At 40.9% G+C, this 25863-nt stretch overlaps 1 protein-coding gene and 1 pseudogene across 1 annotated transcript in view; both read right to left on the reverse strand.

Annotated features, from left to right (window-relative positions):
• The window catches only part of KCNN2 (potassium calcium-activated channel subfamily N member 2), a 482890-nt gene that overhangs the window by 409408 nt on the left and 47619 nt on the right, over nucleotides 1–25863 (reverse strand). The gene's annotated exons all lie outside the window — the stretch shown is intronic.
• On the reverse strand, nucleotides 14528–15255 carry LOC133067465 (E3 ubiquitin-protein ligase RNF138-like; annotated as a pseudogene).

The following is a 25863-nucleotide window of genomic DNA, read 5'->3' on the forward strand; positions in this document are numbered from 1 at the left end:
AAAGGCACAACTGCTCCCCAGGGCAAATCACTATGTAGTAAGGAGCCTATGGAGAGGGTGGAGCAACTTCTATGGGTGCCAGAAGGAAGGGGTCAGGGATAAAGAATATCTGCCTCCACACCTGCTGGACTTGGGTGCTGGAGACTGGAAGTGACCGTTTAGCGATGACATGGACAAGCAAGAGCCAACACATGGGTCTAGCTACAGGACTCAAGCTTAAGAGATACAGGTGGCCTGAAGGTACCCCCAAGGCCTTAACTTGTTCTATGTCCAACATGTATGAAAGCCCTTCAAAATGATTTCCATGTGAGCTCCATTCAGACAGCCCAATCTTGTGTGAGCTAACAAAAATATACTACACGGCACTGGCCAGCAGGAATAATCGTCCCACCATGCTACCCTTCTGGATCAGGGTCCATCCATATGAGCCCTGCTACCATGAGGTCCTGAGATGATTCCGCAAATGCAAGTTCCACAGTGCCTCCGGATATCTGGTCAACCCATCACGCCTGGTAGAGAGCTGCAAGTACTCCACCTGAGAGAAAATGGGACTGGTGCTCACTGGTGTGCCCAACCACTCAGGGTGCTCTGGCTAGGCAGCACTCCAAGCCCCCAGAACAGGGCCAAACATTTAAGGGGGTTAGACAATTTCAAGGAAAGTACAGTCAGGGCATAGGGCCCTGGGACAAGGACCCCACATGCTCAAATCTAAGGACAGTATTGCCCCAGATGCAGCAGCGCGTGCTTTTAACTATCACCCATCCAAAGCGACACAGTGTACACACACCTCTAACTTACATCTCCTAGTTTATGTCAAACTAAACTTAATTCATATGTATTTCTTGACACTCCACCAAGCGGCAAGGTGTTTCACAATCTAAACATGGAAAATAATTATCACTTAGTCTATTTTACTTTGTTACTGATGAAACCAAAGCCACTCACTCGCCACTTCACCTCCACCTCTTCACCCCAGCACTCACTCTGTACCACTCCCCAGGTTCCCAAAGTAGAAGGTGGTGGTGGCTCAGAATCTCAGTCTTGTCTGGCTCTTTATGACCCCATGGACTGCATTCTCAACTAGACCCTGTGGAAAAGCCTTGATTTCCTCAGCGCAGGGTACGATATCACTCACCAGCAGGGCTCAGTCAATACTTTCCAGATAAATGATCAAATTCCCATAACGTGGATATGACTCTGAGAGTTCACTTAGCTCAGTTCAACATTGCACAGCGGTGATGATACAGCAGAAGTTTATGACATTATGAACATGAAAAACTAGATCTCAAAACCTAAAGAACCCTGAAATGAGAGCCTCAGCACTGACCTCAGTGATGGGATAAACAAACAGGCAATTGTGATCACTTCACTGTAATCCTATTAATCACAACAGCCCAGCATAAAAGAGGAGGAAACCATGAGGACTGCAGCAGGCACACTAAATTACCTTCCTCCACCACTGTCAACGGGAGGAAACAATTCATCATATTGAAGCCTGAAGCTCATTTTCCACATGAAAAATGAATTTAAACATAATTTAATGAAACCTCAGAACACAGGTTCATTTCCATACTATTTGGGTATTTTAAAACTCTACAATTGCCTGACTAAATGATGATCAAAGACCACAGTACTACCCTAAATGAAGTTCATTTTAAAATAGCTACTTTTGACCTTCCCTGGCATGGAGTCCTTATATACTCTTTCCTGAATAAACAAACAGCTTTGCCACTGTGTATGTGTTTTTGCTCTTGGGGACTTTCCATTTCCCAATGGAAATGGAAATTATGATAATTATCGGCAGCAGCTCAACTGTCCTCAAACCCTACACCAAACCCCTCCACCTCTCCATCAGCAAGGCCACCTATCATTTTGTTTCATGTTGAAGCCTTTTTGGAGCTTTATAGATTTCAAGGACAATTTCTGCTATTCTCAAAAACTGGAGCAAATGTATGCTGTTCAAAAAGATTGGAGAGGAAAAGGGACCTCGATCCATACCAAGAGCTTTTTAGAATATGCATATATTATATTGAGCCTTGAGCAGAAGGGAGATATGACCAGTCATAGAGGAGGAAGAAGGGGGGATTAGAATGCCCGAGGCACAGAAGTGGAAAATAGAGGGGGGCTGAGGGATGGGAAGCCAGATGTTCCCGTGGGAAAGTGAGAAGGACACCATCATCAAGAGCCTGGAAAAGCTGGTCCGGATTTTGCTTGACAGATCAAGGTCATACAGCAGGTATGGATGGATGACTTTGCTTCACATATCGGCGTTTCCAGAACCATAAGTATGTGCATGTCAATTTAGTGTTACTGTTGGTGTGTTAATGGGCTGTGAATGGCTGGGGAAAAGGGGCGGGGGGATGAATTCCAGGGATCTCCCCACATCATCCAGGTTCCTGGAAACCATGAGTTAACGCTTTGCCTTTTAACCAGGCTGGGGAAACTCTACGAAGCAAGCCCTTCCTTTCACAGCTCTCTAGCTCCACAAGTGCACACCTGTGCCAGCTTGGCTATGAGTGGTGAGCAGCTCTGGGAGTCACAGGGCAGGACCAGCCTCTCCTCCTCATGGCAGACACATCTGTTTGATCTGCTCCAGCCTCGGCCACTGACTGGCTCTGTGACTTCAGGCAGGTCCATCCACTCTCCCACCCCCCAGCTTCTTTCCTCAGCACTGAGAATGGTGACAGTGTGACAGCACCCATCTACAGAGGTGAGATGACATCACACATGGCAAGCATGGGGCGGAGTGGCTTGCACAACATGAGGCCTCAGTGAATGCTGACAATGTTGCTATTTCCAGTTTTGGTTCCTGTGGTTCTTCCAAAGTGGAAAGCTTCCTTTCCTCTTCACAGTGACTCTCTCAATGTTCCCACCCCTTTTCTCCAGCCCCCAGGGGTTGTCTCTTTCCTGGATGCCTGGGTGCACACAGGCTAGCAGACAGTCCCGCAGGTGCAGATGCCTCAGAGGTGTCCAGTCATCGCATAGGCAGCCTGTTGTCCCCTAAGAGCATGTTGCTGCTATGGAAGAAACAGTACCCCAAGCACCGGCGCTGGTTACTTCCAAGTGTCAGATGGTTGGGACACTCACCACATTTACTACAAGAAGAAGAAAGTCTGCGGCATTCAGAGGGCTGCAAATCTGTCAGAGTGGGTTAGGTAGGAGAAGGGCTAAGATTCAGGATGTCCTGTGTAAGCCTTGTTCAAACGGCTCCTGAAACTGTCGGAGTGGTCACAGCCAGTACAGGTATGAAAGTGACCAGGTTAGAAAGTCACCAGTTGGGTCCTAGGCATGCAGCTCTACAGCTACTTTTAAGCAAGCTTTTCTAACATGCCTAAGTCATGTCCCAATCTCTCTTACACAAATCAAGCCAGAAATTAAATTCCCCTCTTAGCTATATGTGCTCATGCTTTATACTCCCATTGTTTCTCAGGCTGAATGTCTACCACTGTGAAGGTCACAGAGCCCTTCTAGCCCTCTTAGAAGCAGAGAAGGTAATAAGAGACTATTATTAAACAAGAGCTGTCTGCCCCTCTCCTTATAGGACCTCATACTCACGAAAGCATATGGCAATTTTATGATGAATCAAACCAACTGGTGAGTAATTATCCAGGAAAGCAAAAGATGAAGACATATCCTCATCTCTCAAACCCAAGAATAATTCTTTAAGCAGCACAAGTAAATCGACAGTTGATCAAAACCAAAGTCACCTACTGAAACAAATCAGAACCCTGTGGGGCCCTCCCCAGAACCAAAGTTCCTGTGTCTGTCCTGCTTCTCACTTGTAGGAGGCAAAAAATAAATAAAGAAGCCTTCAGTCTCCACAGCCTCCCCAGAGTTTCAAAGAGCAGACTCAAGCAGTTAATTAACGGGACGACAGAGTCACAGGACTTTCTAGTTCCTTCTAAAGGACAGTACACAACAATCTGTTGTATACTTTTGAGTTGTTCTGCAGAAACTAAAACTCCCAAGCAGGTGGAGGATGCTGATGACATACTGACCACAAGCTCACAGAACCCAGACTAGTCAGCACCAGAAGGTTGAGAGTCCAGAAACATCACACACCCTTCCACCCTCCCCACTAATTTAGACTTTAACCCTTATCTAAAAACCATTGGACATTTTGGGTCTTCTGAGTGCAAGCTGCCCATTCTCCTTGCTTGCCCTTTGCAATAAATCTTTCTGTACCCAAGACTCCAATGTTTTGGTTTGCTTGGCTTCACTGTGCATCCAGCACATGAACTCAGGGAAGGCCTGGGAGACTAAGGTCTTTTATTTCTACAAACAAGAAATGGGGGTGCCCGTGACAAACTGGCACTTGCCAAGGGCATTGCCATCTGCCTCTGCAGGGATGCAGCCTGGGCTGCTGCAGCTGCTGACCTTCGGTGTACCCTGAAGGAAGTTCAGGGGAAAGAGGAGGAGGCACTTCAGGCTCCAGGAAAACTGGCAGAACAGGTCTCCAGGTAATTAGATGTTTCAAGAACTGATTTTAAGAGCCCAATGCTTGCACCTCCTCCATCTAGAAGAGCACTAAACGTCTTCATGGTGATACCAGCTCCTTGTGACTAGCAGAAAACCTTTTGTAAAATACATGCTTGAAGGTACGAACTCCCCCATCACCAAAACCCCTCACCTGTTTGGAGCAGTATCTCAGAGCAATCTGAGCTGCTGTCTCCTAGGCTGCAGTCCTCATTGTGTTTCTACTAAAACTTAAATCACAATGCTCACAGTGGGCATCTTTTTAAGTTGAGTGGGGCTTTTGTACTCAGGAGGGACCTATAAGGTTTCAAACCCCCCTTTTCCCGTGATACTCCTCAATCTTGAGGGGAACAGGTACAGGTCAAGAAAAGGAAGAATGTTTTGGACAGAGATGTTAACCATAAACTCAGCAGAGGAACTCTGTTTTTAAAAGGGCTCAGTTTCACTACAACTTGCCAGAGGGTGAAAAATGGATGAGGTCCATGTAGAAATTTACCAAATTCAAATAACTGGGCAGGAGAGGAATGCCAGTAAGTTTGATTTACTAAATATCATTTTAAGTTTCAAAATGTACCAGAAAGATACTTCTATATTTATTAGTCATATTTGCATGAAGTAACAGATATCGCTAAACTGCCTCCTCAAGTATTTACTCAAGCAGGTAAATACCAACTCTCTTCTGATATCATTTCTCAGTGAGCCTTTTCTTCACACACCATATGAACCAAATTTCAACCTGATCCTGGTCAAATGATCATGAAATTAACACTGATAAAGAAAATAATGATTTGCCTTATTCTTTACATTTAAAAATTCTTTAAAAAATTAAAAATTTTACAATGCTTCCTCTTGTAATGTGTGGGTCACTTTCATCAGATCAGGAGGATGGCACTAAGGAACCTATCTGCAGGGCAGCAATGGAGAAACAGACCTGCGGGCACAGGGTGGGGCGCAGAGGGTGGGACGAACTGAGAGAGCGGCACGGAGACGTGTACTTTCCCACACGTAAAACAGCAGGGAGGAATCTGCTGTGTGATGCAGGGAGCTCACAGAACACAGTGCTCCGTGACAGCCTAGAGGGGAGGACGGGGACGGGTGGGAGACGGGCGGGGAGGACAGGAGGAGGGGAACCCGTGTATACCTGTGATGGCTCATGTTGAAGCATGGCACAGTAATGTAAAGCAAATAGCCTGCAAGAAAAAAAATTTTAAAGGAAACTTTCAATTGTTGAAAAACTCTCCGTTCATCTCTCGGACTATAGAGGAAGTCCATCATTTTGTTTCCTTAATATTCATTATCCCTTTCTCTAGCAATGAAGCCACTGATTTCCTGATTTGTGGGAAGACTGACTTCCTATCTTGGCTCCTGGTGATCATTTCATAGTCACTTCAACTGGAAGGAAATGGGATTGATAAGACTATCCCCTACCTCCTATCTCCTCTATTCTCTGCCTTCATTTCTCTCATTCTCCACAGGTCTGCATTCTCCATTCCCTCATTGCCATGGCAGAATATAGTACGTTTTGTCATTACAGCCCCCATTCAGTTCCAAAGGACCAAGACTGCAATGAGCACACATTTCTCTACTACTTGATCAAACAGATATCGCCATGAGCACAGGGGCTTACATGAGTACAAAGTTGTGTGGCCCATTCCTCAAGAATATAGGATCAAACACAAAAGACAGGGTGGGTTCATCAGTTGGCAGCACCCCACCTGAAAGCTGTCTACTATAATCTCCTTCACTTTTAATAACACCTTTTTTCTTCTCCACAATGTACCAACATTCCCAAATGATAGCATACCATGATTCAAACAAGGCAACATTTTTCAAATCTGGCCGTCAAAAACAGTTATAAAGAGAATCTAATGTTTCCAAGGTAACATCAGCATCAATGTCATTTTCCATAAAGGATGATGGAAGTTACCCAAGTCATTAGGTATTTTTTTCACAAAGGCTTCATCATCAGCCTCATGTATTCAGATGTCTTCATGCAAGATTCGCAGTAGCTAACCCACAGCAAAGAAAGTTAATCTGTTGTCTTCATAATTTGTCCAATGTCAGCCATAGTCTGAGGAATAATACAAGCATCACACAGGTGACAAATGGTTAGTTTGTTTCAAGGGCAAGTTAAAAAAGAAAAGGATTATTTGCATTAATTATAAAAGTGTGAAGTATCCTGGAACATCTAGATTATTGTCCAAATTCTGCTGCTGGAAGCATACATTTAATAAACAACCATGTGGAATAATCACTAGGTTCAGTGAATTTAATGAAAGCCTGGCATATAACTAAATGGATTCAGAGCAAAGAGATTCCCAAAATGAAGGAGAATTAGAACTTCACATCATGTTACCACAGAGATCCTATTAGTTGATAGGAATGATGGCAGACATCAAGTTATTTTTACATTATGTATATTCCACCAACTAACATTGTGAAGGAAAAAAATATTTCATGACATAATTTAGCAGATGCCTCCTCAGAATCTGAGCCATGCGTTCAGTTGTTAATCTCATGCTGCCTTGCAAAAATCTCTTGATTGCCTTAGGTTGTCATGCAATGATCTATGTTTTGACTTCCTCTTCTTAGCAAATTACAAGTTCCATGAGAGCCCTACACCTAGCATGAATAGACTCAATTAATTTTGTTTGAACAATTGATTGTAAAACCAACAACAGTGATGGGTCAACTGAAGATGCAGTTAGCAAGGAATAATCCAGTTTCCAATTTTCAGACTCACCCCTACAATCAGTCCATCGTATTCATGGCCCATGAAGAAAAGTACATTTCAATTGATTGTTTTACTTTCTCAGTTATAGCCTTAGAACTTTAACAGTGTCTGGCATAACCTAGGGCCTGAATAAGTGTCTGTTAAGGGAGCAAATAAATTCCACCAATGTAATCAAGAACAACAGGAAGGGTCTGCATCAATTTAACTTTTCATATACAGAAAGAACCATCCTTCTTCATTTCTATTTCTAATCGCCCCAAATCAATAGAAAAACCAGAAGACAAAAAATACATACTGAGGGCTTGGAAAAGGGACTTTTGAGAAAAGAGTTGGACAGCTGAAGTTGTTTCCCCATGTGTCAGCATCGGTTGTCTAGGTATCTTTACTTTTTTCTCATCCCAGGTGGTTTGAGTGGTAAAGAATCCACCTGCACTACGGGAAACCTGGGCTTGATCCATGGGTTGGTCGGGAAGATCCCTTGGAAGAGGAAATGGCAACCCACTGCAGTATTCTTGACCAGAGAGTCCAATGGACAGAGGAGCCTATGGACTATAGTCCATAGGGTCACAGTCAGACATGACTGAACACACTCACACCTAGCACACCACACTAGGTGTGTAATGGCACACCCCTCGTTTAATTGGTGATTTTAACTCAGATGATGAGACTGAGAGTTGACTTCATTAATCTCCTTACTTATATGATGAATTATTAAATGAAAGATGCTAGGCAGTTGCTGGTCATTCTGAATAAGAAGAAATACCTTAAAGGGAAGCAAGAAAGAACTGGACTAGACAAGAGAAAGAACTTCAAATTGATTAGATTTGAGAATATTCCAAGTAATGGCCATAAAATGGTCCTATCAGATACCTTCAAAGCAGAGAAAAACTTTTTTCAACTTTTACAAAACCCTCCAAGGAGACTGTCTTCAATGGTTCCATAAGGTTCCTGCCTGTTTGCTGAGTCCTCACTGAGTCCCCCAATTCCCTCTGCATCCTTAGGAAGTGCATTCCCTGTCTCAGAATTGAAGTCAACATATCAAGCAAGTCAGATGTTGATTGATTAAAGTCTGCCTTTCAAATGTTCAGGTATTAAAAAAAAGTATCCAATAAGAGGAATTATTTTCTCTGAACTAAGGATGGAGAGTGGTGCCAGTGCCAGCTGCAGGCAAACGCACTGCAAAGTAATGTGCCCACACTCTCAGGCACAAGGCTGGTGTTACTCATCTTCTCAGGGACTATTTTAATTCAGTTCTGGAAAAACTTTTAATATAGATCCTTTCCCTTTCTCCAGCCACATACTCATTTGCATTTTCAGTTTCTAGGTTTGTAATATAAAAAAAAGAAAATGCTCTTTAAATGTATAATCCTTTGAGATTAACTGCTTTCTTCAGTTTATATATTTACAGAGAAATGTTCCAGGCCCAGCTCAGTTCAGTTCAGTTGCTCAGTCGTGTCCGACTCTTTGCGACCCCATGCCCAAAGTCACCATAGATAATTGGTGGGAAAAAAGATCAAATTAGATCAATGTGTCTTTGCCAAAGCCCATATGGCCCAGAAGCTATTTTTAAATGTACATGGCATTGTGTTCATCTATTGCTCTGTATTTCTCATTCTATGCCCATCTCTGGGTGATATCACCCATGCCCAGGAATTGTCAAGTATTATCAAGAAGACCTACAGCCTTTACTCAGAATGCTGGCCTCATCTAACAACTGCAACCTGATATTTCCTTTTGGACATTACAAATGCATCTCAAAATCCAGAAATTTGAGCCTTAACTCATGAACTGCTCCTATATCCTCCTCCGCTAAGACACATGGCCTCCCCCAGTTCTGTCTGCCTCAGGGACGAGAACTACCATCCACCCTGCTGTGCAAACCACAAAGTGCTGTCCCATTAGGGCCTGCTGATCTGCATGTCCTAAAATACCTTTCACACTTGTTTTCTGCATTGCCAGTGGCTTCACTCTAGTCCAGTCTACATTATCTGTTTCTGCAATACCCATCCTACTGATCTCCCTGAATTCATGCTTGCCTCCTCTTCAGTCCATTCGTGACTCTGTAGGCAAAGTGATCTTCTAAAACTAAAATGTCTCTTCCATCCTGAAAATGTTTGAGGAACAATAAAATCCTCAACCTGGCATAAAACCAGCCCATTCCTCTGCTATGACCCATAATCAGGATATGTGTCTCCTTCTCTGTGCCCTAATTAGAGCCCTAAGTTTGCTATGTATCCATGAATCACTGATAAGTCTGACGCCTCTCTAGACTAAACTATCTTAAAGGCGGGAATAATATGCATTTTTTCTCAGTTTTATTCTAGAAGTAACACAGTTTATAGCACCAATAGATGCCCCACAAATAACTCTTCAGTGGGTGATGAACAGATGACCTTTCACTGAAGGGTAAGTAGCCCTCTGGAGGTATGATTTCAGAAAGATATAGACTCAGGATATTACTTTCCTATGGAACACTTCTACCTCTCCCAGAATATTTGAAATTCCAAGACTAAGGCACAAGGCCTTTTATTCCACTATTTGAAAGACGGCTTAAAATAGAAAAGCCCTTGGGAGCTGGGGGAAATATATTTAGGCCCTGGAGACAGTATGTCAAAGGGAGAAAAAAGGAAGCTAAAAGGGAGGCTGCTTCCATTGCAATCTCCCTGAGGCCCCAGAGGAGTTACCAGACAACAGATCAGGGTGATTCTAAAGCTCTGACTCCTTATAACTGTGGATTTAATTTCATTCCAGATTCTAGACTCAATCCTGTCCAAGGGCAAGAGAAATCGAAGGACTTGGGAATCTCAGGCACTTCAGAATACAGCTAAGCTTGTCTTGACCTTGTAATATAGGCATGAGATCTATGATTCTTTTTTCTGGTGGGGGGGTGGAGAAAACCATGCTTAACTGAAAATAAAGAAATACATCACAAATAAGACTCTGTTTAACAACATAAATTGTAACTGCTGAGGCCTGTTAAGTGGTACTGTGAAATTTAGGTATCAACTATCAACACAGTTTCTCCCCTTTCCCCAACTCAGCCATTTGCATATTAAAAACAAGGACTGTCTCATTAATTGGAACTATGTACCTTTAAAGCCAATCCCTATTCCTAAACCACTGATCAAAGGATGGGAGGTTTTAAATAAAGATTTCCATACTGAGGAGCTCCCAGATAACAGCAAATAAAGTCAATATTTTCCTTAGGAAAAAACTTACATGAAAGACATCTAAGACAATAAATGATATTTAACCAAACCACAAACTTCAAACACAATATCATTAAGATGATCTCTACAATTTTCCTTTAAAGACATTCTCAAATCTCAGAACGGTTTAACTTGACATACTGGAAGTACTAAATTTTGAAAGAAAGTACTAAAGTTATTGACAGAATGTGGTCCACTAGAGAAGGGAATGGCAAACCACTTCAGTATTCCTGCCTTGAGAACCCCATGAACAGTATGAAAAGGCAAAAATATAGGACACTGAAAGATGAACTCCCCAGGACGGTAGGTGCCCAATATGCTACTTGAGATCAGTGGAGAAATCACTCCAGAAAAGAATGAAGGGATGGACTCAAAGCAAAAACAACACCCAGCTGTGGATGTGACTGGTGATGGAAGCAAGGTTCAATGCTGTAAATAGCAATATTGCATAGGAACCTGGAATGTCAGGTCCATGAATCAAGGCAAATTGGAAGTGGTCAAACAGGAGATGAGTGAACATCGACATTCTAGGAATCAGCAAACTAAGATGGACTGGAATGGGTGAATTTAACTCAGATGACTATTGTATCTACTACTGTGGGCAAGAATCCCTTAGAAGAAATGGAGTAGCCATCATAGTCAACAAGAGAGTCTGAAATGCAGCACCTGGATGCAATCTCAAAAATGACTGAATGGTCTCTGTTCGTTTCCAAGGCAAACCATTTAATATCATGGTAATCCAAGCCTATGCCCCAACCAGTAATGCTGAAGAAGCTGAAGTTGAACGGCTCTATGAAGACCTATGAGATCCTTTAGAATTAACACCCAAAAAAGATGCCCCTTTCATTATAGGGGACTGGAATGCAAAAGTTGGAAATCAAGAAACACCTGTAGTAACAGACAAATTTGGCCTTGGAGTAGAGAATGAAGCAGGGCAAAAGCTAATAAGAGTTTTGCCAAGAGAATGCACTGGTCATAGAAATCACCCTCTCCCAACAACACAAGAGAAGACTCTACACATGGACATCACCAGATGGTCAATACCAAAATCAGACTGATTATATTCTTTGCAGCCAAAGATGGAAAAGTTCAATACTGTCAGCAAAAACAAGACCAGGAGGTGACTGTGGCTCAGATCATGAACTCTTTGTTGCCAAATTCAGACTTAAATTGAAGAAAGTGGGGAAAACCACTAAACCATTCAGGTATGACCTATATCAAATCCCTTATGATTATACAGTGGCATTATGAAATAGATTTAAGGGACTAGATTTGACAAACAGAGTGCTCGATGAGCTATGGATGGAGATTTATGACATTCTACAGGAGACAGGGATCAAAACCATCCCAAAGAAAAAGAAATGCAAAAAGGCAAAATGGCTGTCTGAGGAGGCCATACAAATAGCTGGGAATAGAAGAGAAGCAAAAAGCAAAGGAGAAAAGGAAAGATATACTCATTTGAATGCAGAGTTCCAAAGAACAGCAAGGAGAGATAAGAAAGCCTTCCTTAGCAATCAATGCAAAGAAATAGAGGGAAACAATAGAATGGGAAAGACTAGAGATCTGTTCAAGAAAATGAGAGATACCGAGGGAATATTTCATGCAAAGATGGGATCAATAAAGGACAGAAATGGTAGGGACCTAACAGAAGCAGAAGATATTAAGAAGAGGTGGCAAGAATACACAGAAGAACTGTACAAAAAAGATCTTCAAGACCCAGATAATCATGAAGGTGTGATCACTCACCTAGAGCCAGACATCATGGAAGGTGAAGTCAAATGGGCCTTAGGAAGCATCACTATGAACAAAGCTAGTGGAGGTGATGGAATTCCAGTTGAGCTATTTCAAATCCTAAAAGATGATGCTGTGAAAGTTCTGCACTCAATATGCCAGCAAATTTGGAAAATTCAGCAGTGGCCACAGGACTGGAAAAGGTCAGTTTTCATTCCAATCCCTAAGAAAGACAATGCCAAAGAATGCTCAAACTAGCGCACAATTGCACTCATCTCACACGCTAGTAAAGCAATGCTCAAAATTCTCCAAGCAAGACTTCAACAATACGTGACCCATGAACTTTCAGATGTTCAAGCTGGTTTTAGAAAAGGCAGAGGAACCAGAGACCAAATTGCCAACATCTGCTGGATCATTGAAAAAGCAAGAGAATACCAGAAAAACATCTATTTCTGCTTTATTGACTATACCAAAGCCTTTGACTGTGTGGATCACAACAAACTGTGGAAAACTCTGAAAGAGACTGGAATACCAGACCTCCTGATCTGCTTCTTGAGAAACTTGTATGCAGGTCAGGAAGCAAAAGTTAGAACTGGACATGCAACAACAGACTGGTTCCAAACAGGAAAAGGAGTACGTCAAGGTTGCATATTGTCACCCTGCTTATTTAACTCATATACAGAGTACATCTGGAGAAGGCAATGGCACCCTACTTTAGTATTCTTGCCTGGAAAACCCCACGGACAGAGGAGCCTGGTAGGCTGCAGTCCATGAGATCGCTTAGAGTCGGACACGACTGAGCAACTTCACTTTCACTTTTCACTTTTATGCGTTGGAGAAGGAAATGGCAACCCACTCCAGTGTTCTTGCCTGGAGAATCCCAGGGATGGGGTCGCACAGAGTCGGACATGACTGAAGTGACTTAGCAGCAGCAGTAGCAGTAGCAGTAGCACAGAGTACATCATGAGAAACGCTGAGCTGGATGAAGCACAAGCTGGAACCAAGATTGCTGCTAGAAATATTAATAACCTCAGATATGCAGATGACACCACTCTTATGGCAGAAAGCAAAGAAGAACTAAAGAGCCTCTTGATGAACGTGAAAGAGGAGAGTGAAAAAGTTGGCTTAAAGCTCAACATTCAGAAAACTAAGATCATGGCATCTGGTCCCATCACTTCATGACAAATAGATGGGGAAACAGTGGCAGACTTCGTTCATTTGGGCTCCAAATTCACTGCAGATGGTGATTGCAGCCATGAATTTAAAAGACACTTGCTCCTTGGAAGGAAAGTTATGACCAATCTAGACATCATATTAAAAAGCAGAGGCATTACTTTGCCAACAAAGGTCCATCTAGTCAAGGCTATGGTTTTTCCAGGTGAGAGTTGGACTATAAAGAAAGCTGAGCACTACAGAATTTATACTTTTGAACTGTGGTGTTGGAGAAGATTCTTGAGAGTCCCTTAGACTATAAGGAGATCCAATCAGTCCATTTTAGAGGAGATCAGTCCTGGGTGTTCATTGGAAGGACTGATGCTGAAACTGAAACTCCACTACTTTGGCCACCTAATGCAAAGAGTGGACTCATTTGAAAAGACCCTGATGCTGGGAAAGATTGAAGGCAGGAGAAGAAGGGGATGACAAAGGATCAGATGGTTGGAAGGCATCACCGACTTGATGGACATGAGTTAGGGCAAACTCCAGGATTTGGTGATGGACAGGGAGGCCTGGTGTGCTGCAGTCCATGGGGTCACAAAGAGTCGGACAGGACTGAGCAACTGAACTGAATGTAAAAAAGATAAAGAATTTGCTTTTCAGCATTAAAGAAATATATAATCCTTTTAATGCTTTTAAAGATAATATTCTAAGTTCTAACTTTTAACTTATCAAAAGAATTTAAGTTTTTAGATGACCCACCTTTATTTTTCAATTAAAAATACTAAAACAATAGACTGAACTATGGGCTTCCCTCATAGCTCAGTTGGTAAAGAATTTGCCTGCAACGCAGGAGACCCCAGTTCAATTCCTGGGTTGGGAAGATTTGCTGGAGAAGTAATAGGCTACCCACTCCAGTATTTTTGGGCTTCCCCTGTGGCTCAGCTGGTAAAGAATCCACCCACAATGTTGGAGACCTGGGTTTGATCCCTGGGTTGGGAAGATCCCCTGAAGAAAGGAACGGCTACCCACTCTAGTATTCTAGCCTAGAGAATTCCATGGACTGTATAGTCCATGGGGTCACAAAGAGTCAAACATGACTGAGCCACTTTCACTTTTGATTTTATTAATATATACATCAACTTATTGAAACGGTGACTTCATATAGTTTTCTCCTTAAAGATGACACTTTCAGGTACAAGGATGCAGACATCTACAGCCTTCAGATGTTTATTTTAAAAGATTCTTCAACAGCGTTTTGATACCATTTTCCTCATCTAGCTGAAGATTCACAAATTCTCCATAATCAAACTGATGCCTTTGATTTAGATGACTAATGAAATTTCTAGTAATCTGGCTAGTATCTCCCCAAGCAAGAGATACACAAATAGGACACATCCCAGGAACTGTTTTGAAAGGTGATTACTGTTACAGGGATCCAGGAACTACTCTCCGGTCATATCTGATTCTTGAACTTAAAAGTGGGATGCCCAGAAGAACTTGGATTCTCTTGGTAAGATTCTGCATTATCAGGTGCGGATGTGTCCCTCTTATCACTGCCCCCTACTGAATCTCGAGAGATCTGAAGTTTGGAATGACAGAAGAAACACCATATTCATCTTGATACTTCTTACGAGATTTGTAATGATGTCTCATGCAATAGAATTGAATCTGTTTTGCACAGCATTTGTAGCTACCACAAAATTTCCTCATGATATTTTCAAGGTCTAAGGCCCATTCAGGACACACTCTCTCTCTCCGAGTTACATTTCCACGACAGAAGGGACAGTGTATTTCGCTTTCTCTCGTTGCAGTCAGGAAACATTTTCTACAGACATTTTCTATGCGGACAGGCCACAGTACACATGGGCGTTTGAACACCTCCTGACAGATGGGGCAGAAGAAAGCATCTTCGATATAGGATATGGCCACAGAGAGCTCCTCATCCATCGCGGGGAATGGGGGATGAAGGAGACCGCAGGGGCAGTGGCCAAGGTACTGGTGGCCAGGGTTCCGACCCCCTGCACCAATGCTGATATCTATGATTCTTATCCCAATCCCTCTATTTGAAATTTCTGCCCTAGTTCTAACAATTTGTGCACAATTGTTATTTCTAAGATCTATGTCTTTGATATCTTGTCCAGCACTGTCTGCTTCCTCGTGTTCCTCCAAGTTCAAGAGCTGCAGTACTGGGAGAAATTTCACACCTTACAGAATATGCTTTGTTGCTGCTGTTTAGTCACTCAATTGTATCCAACTCTTTGCGACCCCAAGGAATATAGAATGCCAGGTTCCTCTGTCCATTGGATTTTCCAGGCAAGAATGCTTGAATGGGCTGTCACTTACTTCTCCAGGGGATCTTGCTGACCCAGGGGTCAAGCTTGCGTGTCCTGCTTGACAGGTAGGTTCTTTAGCACGGAGCCATCTGGGAAACCTTGAGAGGACATGGTAGATGCTGACAAGTCCTTGGATGGGGAGGTTTTGCCCCAACTGCCTGGATTCTCTACTCCTGTGCTCTGTCAGGACATCAGTTCAGTTCAGCCACTCAGTTGTGTCCGATTCTTTGCAACCCCATGGACTGCAGCACGCCAGGCCTGCCTGTCCATCACCAACTCCTGCAGTTTACTCAAACTCATGTACATTGAGTCAGTGATGCCATCCAATGATCTCATCCTCTGTTGTCCCCTCCCCCTCCCACATTCAAGCTTTCCCAGCATCAGGGTCTTTTTGAACGAGTCAGCTCTTTGCATCAGGTGGCCAAAGAAGTGGAGTTTCAGCTTCAACATCAGTCTTTCCAAAGAATATTCAGGACTGATTTCCTTTAGGATGGACTGGTTGGATCTCCTAGTTAGGGACGGGTTAGGGACTCTCAAGAGTCTTCTCCAACACCACAGTTCAAAAGCATCAATTCTTTGGTACTCAGCTTTCTTCATAGTACAACTCTCATATCCATCCACAGCTTTTACTAGACAGACCTTTGTTGGCAAAGCAATGTCTCTGCTTTTTAATATGCTGTCTAGGTTGGTCATAACTTTTCTTCCAAGGAGTCAGTGTCTTTTAATTTCATCACTGCAGTCACCATGAGCAGTGATTTTGGAGCCCAAAATAATAAAGTCTGTCACTGTTTCCACTGTTCCCCCATCTATTTGCCTTGAAGTGATGGGACCGGATGCCATGATCTTAGTTTTCTGAATGTTGAGTTTTAAGCCAACTTTTTCACTCTCTTCTTTCACTTTCATCAAGAGACTCTTTAGTTCTTCTTCACTGTCTTCCATAAGGGTAGTGTCATCTGCATATCTGAGGTTATTGATATTTCTCCTGGCAATCTTGATTACAGCTTGTGCTTCATTCAGACCACTGTTTCTCATGATGTACTCTGATAATAAGTTAAATAAGCAGGGTGACAATATACAGCCTTGGTTAAATAAGCAGGTGACAATATACAAGGCTGTTTCCCTATTTGGAACCAGTCTGTTATTCCATGTCTGGTTCTAAATGTTGCTTCTTGACCTGCATACAGATTTCTCAGGATGCAAGTCAGGTGGTCTTGTATTCCCATATTTTTCATAATTTTCCACAGTTTGTCAAAGGCTTTGGCATAGTCAATAAAGCAGAAGTAGATGCTTTTCTGGAACTCTCTTGCATTTTCAATGATCCAGTGTATGTTGGCAAGTTGATCTCTGTTTCCTCTGCCTTTTCTAAATGTAACTTGAACATCTGGAAGTTCACAGTTCATGTTCTGTTGAAGCCTGGCTTGTAGAATTTTGAGCATTACTTTGCTAGTGTAGGAGATGAGTGCAATTGTGCAGTAGTTTGAGCATTCTTTGGCATTGCCTTTCTTTGGGATTGGAATGAAAACTGACCTTTTCCAGTCCAGTGGCCACTGCTGAGTTTTCCAAATTTGCTGGCATATTGAGTGCCAAACTTTCACAGCATCATCTTTTAGGATTTGAAATAGCTCAACTGGAATTCCATCACCTCCACTAGCTTTGTTTGTAGTGATGCTTCCAAAGGGCCACTTGACTTCACATTCCATGATGTCTGGCTCTAGGTGAGTGATCACATCATCGTGATTATCTGGGTCATGAAGATCTTCTTTGTACAGTTCTTCTGCTTCTTCATATCTTCTGTTTCTGTTAGGTCCATACCTTTCCTGTCCTTTATTGAGCCCATCTTTACATGAAAAGTTCCCTTAGTATCTCTACTTTCTTAAAGAGATCTCTAGTCTTTTCCATTCTATTGTTTTCCTCTAATTCTTTGTACTGATCACTGAGGAAGGCTTTCTTATTCCTCCTTGCTATTCTTTCGAACTCTGCATTCAAATTGGTCTATCTTCTTCCTTTTCTCCTTTGCCTTTCTCTTCTCTTCTTTTCATAGCTGTTTTCATAGTTCCACAGACAACCATTTTGGTTTTTTGCATTTCTTTTTCTTGTGGATGCTCTTGATCACTGCTTCCTTTTCAATGTCAAAAACCTCCATCCAAAGTTATTCAGGCACTTTGTCTATAAGATCTAACCCCTTGAATCTATTTGTCACTTCCACTGTGTATTCATAAGGCAGCTGATTTAAGTCATACCTGAATGGTCTAGTGGTTTTCCCTACTTTGTTCAATTTAAGTCTGAATTTAGCAGTAAGGAGTTCATGATCTGAGCCACAGTCAGCTCCTCATCTTATTTTTGCTGACTGTAGAGTTTCTCCATCTTTGGCTGCAAAGAATATAAACAATCTGATTTCAGTTTGACCATCTGGTGATGTCCATGTATAGAGTCTTCTCTTGTGGACCACAGCCTTGTCTAACTCAATGGAACTATGAGCCATGCCATGTAGGGCCACCCAAGATGGACCAGTAATGATGGAGAGGTCTGACAGATTGCGGTCCCCTGGAGAATGGAATGGCAAACCACTTCATTATTCTTGCCTTGAGAACCCCATGAACAGTATGAAAAGGCAGAAAGATAGGACACTGAAAGATGAATCCCCCAGGATGGTAGGTACCCAATATGCTACTGGAGATCAGTGGATAAATAACTCCAGAAAGAATGAAAAGATGGAGCCAAGGCAAAAACAACACCGAGATGTGGATGTGACTGGTGATGGAAGTCAAGTCTGATGCTGTAAAGAGCAATATTGCATAGGAACCTGGAATATTAGGTCCATGAATCAAGGCAAATTGGCAGTGGTCAAATAGGAGATGGCAAGAGTGAACATCAACATTCTAGGAATCAGTGACTTAAAATGGACTGGAAAGGGTGAATTTAACTCAGATGACCATTTTATCTACTCCTGTGGGCAAGAATGCCTTACAAGAAATGGAGTAGCCATTATAGTCAACAAAAGAGTCCAAAATACAGTACTTGGATGCAATCTCAAAGAGGACGGAATGATCTGTGTTCGTTTCCAAGGTAAATCATGCAATATCACAGTAGTCCAAGTAATGCACTGACCAATAATGCTGAAGAAGCTGAAGTTGAATGGTTCTATGAAGACCTACAAAACCTTCTAGAACTAACACCCAAAAAAGATGTCCTTTTCATTACAGGAGACTGGAATGCAAAAGCAGGAAGTCAAGAAATACCTTGAGTAACAGGCAAATTTGGCCTTGGAGTAAAGAATGAAGCAGGGCAAAGGCTAATAGAGCTTTGCCAAGAGAATGCACTCATCAGGACATTAAGGAGGTCCTTTCCTGGACCATAATTGGACTGTTATCAGATGGCTGTCTATTACTCAAATCTTTCTTCCTGACAGTCTCTGCTCCACAGGAACGTGCAGGTTTAGTATCAAATCCTGATTCCACCCTGTTTGTCACACATCATTGCTTTTATTTGTCCTATTCAGTTATATCATCATTCTCTAGGCTAAGAAGATTGAAAAAAAGTGCTTCTTTGGAGAAGAGATGCTAGGATGGCCCCAGTTATCCCCACCTCCTGATAGCCCATGTCCTTGTACAACCTCCTTGGAGTGTTGGCAGGACCTGTGATTTGTTTCTAAGCAGGGGGAAAAGGCAAGGTGGATGAGAAAGCATTTCATTGATTATGTTACATGCAACTATAACTTCCTTCTTGTCAGATAACTTTCTCTACTGATTCTATGCTATCCACTGATTTACTCACTGTTGGTTTTGAGTAACTAAGCTGCCCTATGCAGTATCTTACATGACAAAGAGCTCAGGGAAGCCTTCAGCTAACAGGCAGCAAGGAGCTGATATTCTTCAATAGGGAAATGGATAAACACGCTCTAATACATCCATATGATAGAATACAATTCAGCGATTTTAAAAAAGAATGCGGTATCAACTCACTTTAAGACAGGGGAGATTCTTAACTGCTGATCAGTATTGATGAGTGAAAGAAATCAGTCTCAAAGCCTACGTACTGTATAATTCCGTTTGTATAATGTTATCACAAACACAAAACTGAGACAGTGAACAGGTCAGTGACAGGTGAAGATTTGGAGGGGGGTTGTATCAGTGAAGCGGAAGAGATTTTTTTGGTGCAACTCAACTATATTGTATTATACTGTAATAGTGTATACATGATCCTACACATTTGTCAAAACCCATGGAATTTTAGAGGGGACTGAATTTTAAAGTATGCAGATTTTTAAAAAGTCATTTAGGAGTCCAGGGAATCCCAGAATGGATATGCAGACTATGACAAAAGAATATGCTTTCCAAATGTATGCAACTGTGGGAATTAAGGCAAGAAAATACAGGCCTAAGTAAGTTTGGAAACAAGCAGAGTTTGTAAGACCAAAGACAAAAGGAACTACACATAACCACTGCCCTCTAGTCTAAGGGTATAGACAAACACATCTAAAATCACTATTCATGTATACTAGAATCAAACACTTAAGTAAATGAATAGCTGATGATAGAAGTCAGGTTTCTCTCTGCTTAAGTAAGAGATCACAGAGAAGCACTAAGAAAAGCCTAGACTGATCCACGTGATACTGAATCACAGGTGGATGCATAAGAATGAACTCACGTTTAGCTTCATACAGATATAGCTGGATGTCTAGACCTAGGTATGTGTATATTAATGGGTTCCTATACACACATATATTATATTGTTCTGTCTACTAAATGGATCTGATAGCAATAACAAAACACCAGCTATAGATTTCTAATTACATCCTCCAATAATGGAGAAATGGAGATGGAAACACACACAAGATGAGCATCTTATGATGCCAGAATGTAAGGAATTGCTAAATAATAGTAACAGTGACTATTACATAATAGGATTATACTAGGGGGACAGGAGGCAACTGAAGGAGTGCCCAATGTCCAAAGTTGGAATAATTAAGAGCAAAATATCAAAGAGTAGTACTGGATTATAAACCAAAAGATACAGTAAACAAGCATAAACATACAGGAGGCTATATTGATATAACTGAATGAATAAATGACAATCAAACCAACTGTGCAGAAAATTCCAAATAATCAAGGTGGATACTCTACGCTTAAGGAGATGGGCGGATAACTTTACACTCCCTGAGGTGTGAACTGACAGAGTAAGTTTCTTCCAATGAGTATGGTACGCAAAAGCGGAAGGAAGGACTACAGTGGAGAAACCTGACCAAGAGCACAAGCCGGATGATTAAGATTAACATCAGCAATGAGTCATGTCAGCAGGATGTGCCTTTGATACGAGGTGTTAAGATGGGCACTTTACCTTTGTGATCATCCTCCCCAAACCCTATAAACACAGTCTAACTCATAAAAAAGGAAATGCCTACAAAACACTGGTCTAGTACTCCTCAAAACTATCAAAGGCATCAAAAACATGAAAAATTCTGAGAAACGGTCATAGTCAAGAGAAGCTTAAGGGTACAGAGCAACTAAATATGATACTTTAGATGGGCTCTGGGACAGGAAAAAAAGACATTAGGCAAAAACCAAGAAAATATGAGTAACATATGGACTTAATTAATGATACTGCATCAGTATTGGGTCATTAATTATGACAAATGTACCATACTAACATAAGATATTAATAACATGAGAAATTGAGTGTGGGGTATATGGGAACTGTATTATCTCTGCAATGTCTCTGTAAATCTAAATCTATTCTCACATAAAAAAGATAATTTCAAAACAAGATAAGCCAGACACTGGGAGAAAATATGAGCAGTGTATATATGTGATAAAGAACTTATTCACAATATTTTAAGAACTCTAAAATTCAACAATTAAAAACAATTCAGTTTTTTAAATGGCCTAAAATCTTGAACAGACACTACAAAAAAAAGAACACATGTGAGTGGCCAGAAAGCCAGAAAACATCACTAGCCTGAGGGAATGCAAATTAAAGCCATCAGGAGATGGCTTTACAGCCCTGGAATAGTTCAAAGTGAGTACCACCAAGTACTGATGAGGATGTGAAGCAACTGCAACTCCCAACCACTGATGATGGGAGTGTAAGAGAAATAAACCACCTGGGAAAGCTCTTTGACAATTTATTATAACTTTAAATGGATACCTGCCTTATGATCTAATGGCAGAAAGCAAAGAAGAACTAAAAAGCCTCTTGATGAGAATGAAACAGGAGAGTGAAGAGCTGGCTTAAAACTCAACATTCAGAAAAGTAAGATCATGGCATCTGGTCCCATCACTTCATGGCAAATAGAAGGGAAAAAAGGCAAACAGTGACAGATTTTATTTTCTTGCGCTCCAAAATCACTGTGGACAGTGACTACAGCCACAAAATTAAAAGATGCTTGCTCCTTGGAAGGAAAGCTATGACCAACCTAGACAGTGTATTAAAAAGCGGAGACATCACTTTGCTGACAAAAGTCTGCGTAGTCAAAGCTATGATTTTTCTAGTAGTCATGTATGGATATGAGAGCTGGACCATAAAGAAAGCTGAGCACCAAAGAACTGATGCCTTCGAACTGTGCTGCTGGAAAAGACTCTTGAGAATCCCTTGGACAGCAAGATCAAAGCAATCAATCCTAAAGGAAATCAACCCTGAATATTCATTGAAAGAACTGAGCTGAAAATGAAGTTCCAATACTTTGGCCACCTGATGCGAGCAGCTGACTCACTGGAAAACACCCTGTTGCTAGGATGGTTGAGGACAACAGAGGATGAGATGGTTGGATGGCATCGCCAACTCAATGGACATGAGTCTGAGCAAACTCTGGGACCTAATGAAGGACAGGGAAGCCTGGCATTCTGCAGTTCATGGGGTTGCAAAGAGTCAGACACGACTTAGCCACTCAACAACAACAAACTTATGATCCAGTAGTTTCATGCCCATTTACCCAAGTGAATGAAGACAAATGTCCACAAAATATTTTATGAGATTTCTAAGACATTTAGAAGACTGTTGATTGAAATTTAACTAAAAAAGCCCCAGAGTAAAAATAATCTGTCACCTGATAGAACTGATAAACAAATTTTGGTCTATTCATTCAATGACATATTGCTCAACAATTAAAAAAAATAATAAACAAACTACTGATGCATGCCACAAGATCAATGAATCTCACAAACATTATATTGAGACACATAAACCTGAGTACCCCTCCAAAAATATAATTATTTCTTTCACATCAAGTTCAAGAAAAAGGAGAAAGCAATCTGTTAAAGAAGTAAAAAATGTGCTGGAAATTGATTGGAAGAGGGCACAAGGGAACTTATAGTGTAATTAAAATATTCTAAATCTTGATACTGTTGTTGAATACTTGGGCAAAACTTGCCAAATTAAAACTTAAGTTCTGTACAGTTCACTGTGCACACATTTTGCCTCAATTAAAACAGACAAGAGACACTGTGAACAATTTTATGGAGATAAATTGGACAATATAGATGAAATTAATTTCTCCCATCTGGAAAAGAACCCTTAGCAAACCACAAATAGTGGCAGACCACAAATCTAACAAAGTGTTGTTAACAAACAAACAGAAAACATCTTACTGGTGGAATATAAAAACCTTTCCCATTGAGTTTTCCCCTATTACCATACTTACAACAAGAAGTTCTGCTAAAAACCAGGTCTATTCTACACTACCCTGGAGAGCCTATCTAGAAAAAGAAATACAAGGTATGAAGACTAAGGCTATTGGATAGTCTATATACAACATTAGAAAATAAAATTTCAAAACAATATAATGTCTAATAGCTTTAAATAATTTGTAATACATCTTATGAAAGAAATGGAGATAATACTGTAAAATATCACTGAGAGAAATTAAAGACCCAGATAAATGAAGTATTTTATATTATATCATATTATATTCAAGAAGACTCAATATTGTTGTTTTCAACTGATACCAATTGACACACACATTCAATGTGGTGGTAGTTGCTAGGTTGTGTTTGGCTCTTACCACCCCCATGGACTGTAGCCTGCCAGCCTCTGTCCCTGGGATTTCCCAGGCACGAATACTGGAGTGGGTTGCCATTTTCTCCTCCAGGGGATCCTCCTGACCCAGGGATTGAGCCCAGGTGTCCTGCATTGGCAAGCAGATTCTTTACCACTGAGCCACCAGGGAAATCCACATTCAATTCTAAACAAAACTTCAGCAGTTTTATTTTGGGTGGAAATTGGCAAGCTTATTCTAAAATGCAAGTAACACAAACTATGAATACTAGGAAAGGAGATAGAGAAAACAAACTTGAAACAATGCTTCATTGGCTTAAGAATAGATAAATAGACCATTGGAACAAAACGGAGAGTTCTGAAGCCTCCACGTGAATGGTTACCTTTACAACAAAAATGCCACAACAGTGCAAAAGGAAGTAATGGTTTTCCAATAAATGGTGCTAGATTATTTTGATACTTACATGGGAGGGAAAATATCTTGGCCCTTAGATTTTATACACAAAAATCAGTTTTGGATGGACTGAAGACTTAAATGTGAAAGGTAAAACTTTAAAGCTTATAAAAAATTACACAGAAGAATATCTTTGTGACTTTGCAACTGTGAAAGATTCTTAAACAAGAGAGAAGTAGCAGCAGGCGCAAACAAAAAGGTTGATAAGTTGGACTCCATTAAAATATAAAATTCTGTTCATCAAAAGTTACTGATGTTTCGAGAGAACAGCATCAAAACATGTATATTATCTAGGGTGAAACAGATCACCAGCCCAGGTTGGATGCATGAGACAAGTGCTCGGGGCTGGTGCACTGGGAAGACCCAGAGGGATCTGGTGGAGAGGGAGGTGGGAGGGGGGATCGGGATGGGGAACACATGTAAATCCATGGCTGATTCATGTCAATGTATGACAAAAACCACTACAATATTGTAAAGTAATTAGCCTCCAACTAATAAAAATAAATGAAAAAATAAAATAAAATCACACACAAAAAAGAGAATAAGTAGATATACCACAAAGTAGAAGATGCTTTCAATACATATATCTGAATAAAGACTTATAGAACATATATTTTATAAATCAGTCAGAGAAAGCAGGCATTTTTAAAGAGCGAAAGTATGGAACAGGAATTTCAGCACAAAAAAGATATTCAAATGACCAATAAACAAACATAAAGATACTTAATTTCATTAGTCATCCAGGAAATTTAAACTAAACTAACAATAAAATACACTATGCACCTGCCAAAACAGTTTAAAGTAAAACAGAACAATACCAAGTGTTTGTGAGGATGTGGAGTACCAACAACTCTCATAAATTGCTGTTATGATTTTAAATTACTACAATAATCTTGAAATTCATATTATCACTTGGGAAAACTTTTTGGTAACTCAGTACAGACTAAAAGTGTACATATGTAAATCCTATGTGCTAGCAATCCCACTCCCAGAGATATACTTTACATCAATGAATGTACACATACAACAAAACATTTGTACAAAAATTCTTATTTCAGCATTCTTTCTAATTTAAAAAAACTGAGAACTGGAGGCCTGGTGTGCTGCAGTTAATGGGGTCACAAGGAGTCGGACACAACTGAGCGACTGAACTGAACTGAGAACTGTACAATGGACAAATTGTAAAAAGCAATTCAAGCAATGGAATGTTACATGGCAATGAAAGAGATCAAAGCACTGTAACATGGAACAACATCTATAAACCTCACAGACATAATCTTGAACTAAAAAGGGCAAAAATAGTAGAGTCCATTTTCTATCGTTCCATTTATATTAAGTTCTAAAACAGACAAACCGATCCATATTGATAGAAGTTCTTAGAAAAGTGATTCCTTTTATGGGGTTGTTGCTGACTGGAGGGAACAAGGAGGAGGCCCATGTGGTGTTAGTATTCCCTTTCTTGATATGAGTGCTGGTGACACTGATTCTACATACATAAAAACATATTTTTGTGCAGTATTATATTTTGCTTCAATTAAAAAATATACCAGAAAAATGTATAAATCATCCCAGAAGCCAGATATATTTGACTTATACGCTGTTAAATGCCTAGAATCTTGGCAGAATTTATGTTCCATTTTTGAACCAACACCTGAAACCCAGTATTTTCCAGGAGGATGAATGATCAAACAACTACTTCAGAGACAAGAACTGCCATTAAAGCAATTTCCAGTACCCCTGCCTTGTCTCAGGAAGTTTGTGGCAAGTTACTCCATGAAC

Source organism: Dama dama, chromosome 12 (assembly GCF_033118175.1).
Source record: "Dama dama isolate Ldn47 chromosome 12, ASM3311817v1, whole genome shotgun sequence".
Classification (NCBI taxonomy): Eukaryota; Metazoa; Chordata; class Mammalia; order Artiodactyla; family Cervidae; genus Dama; species Dama dama.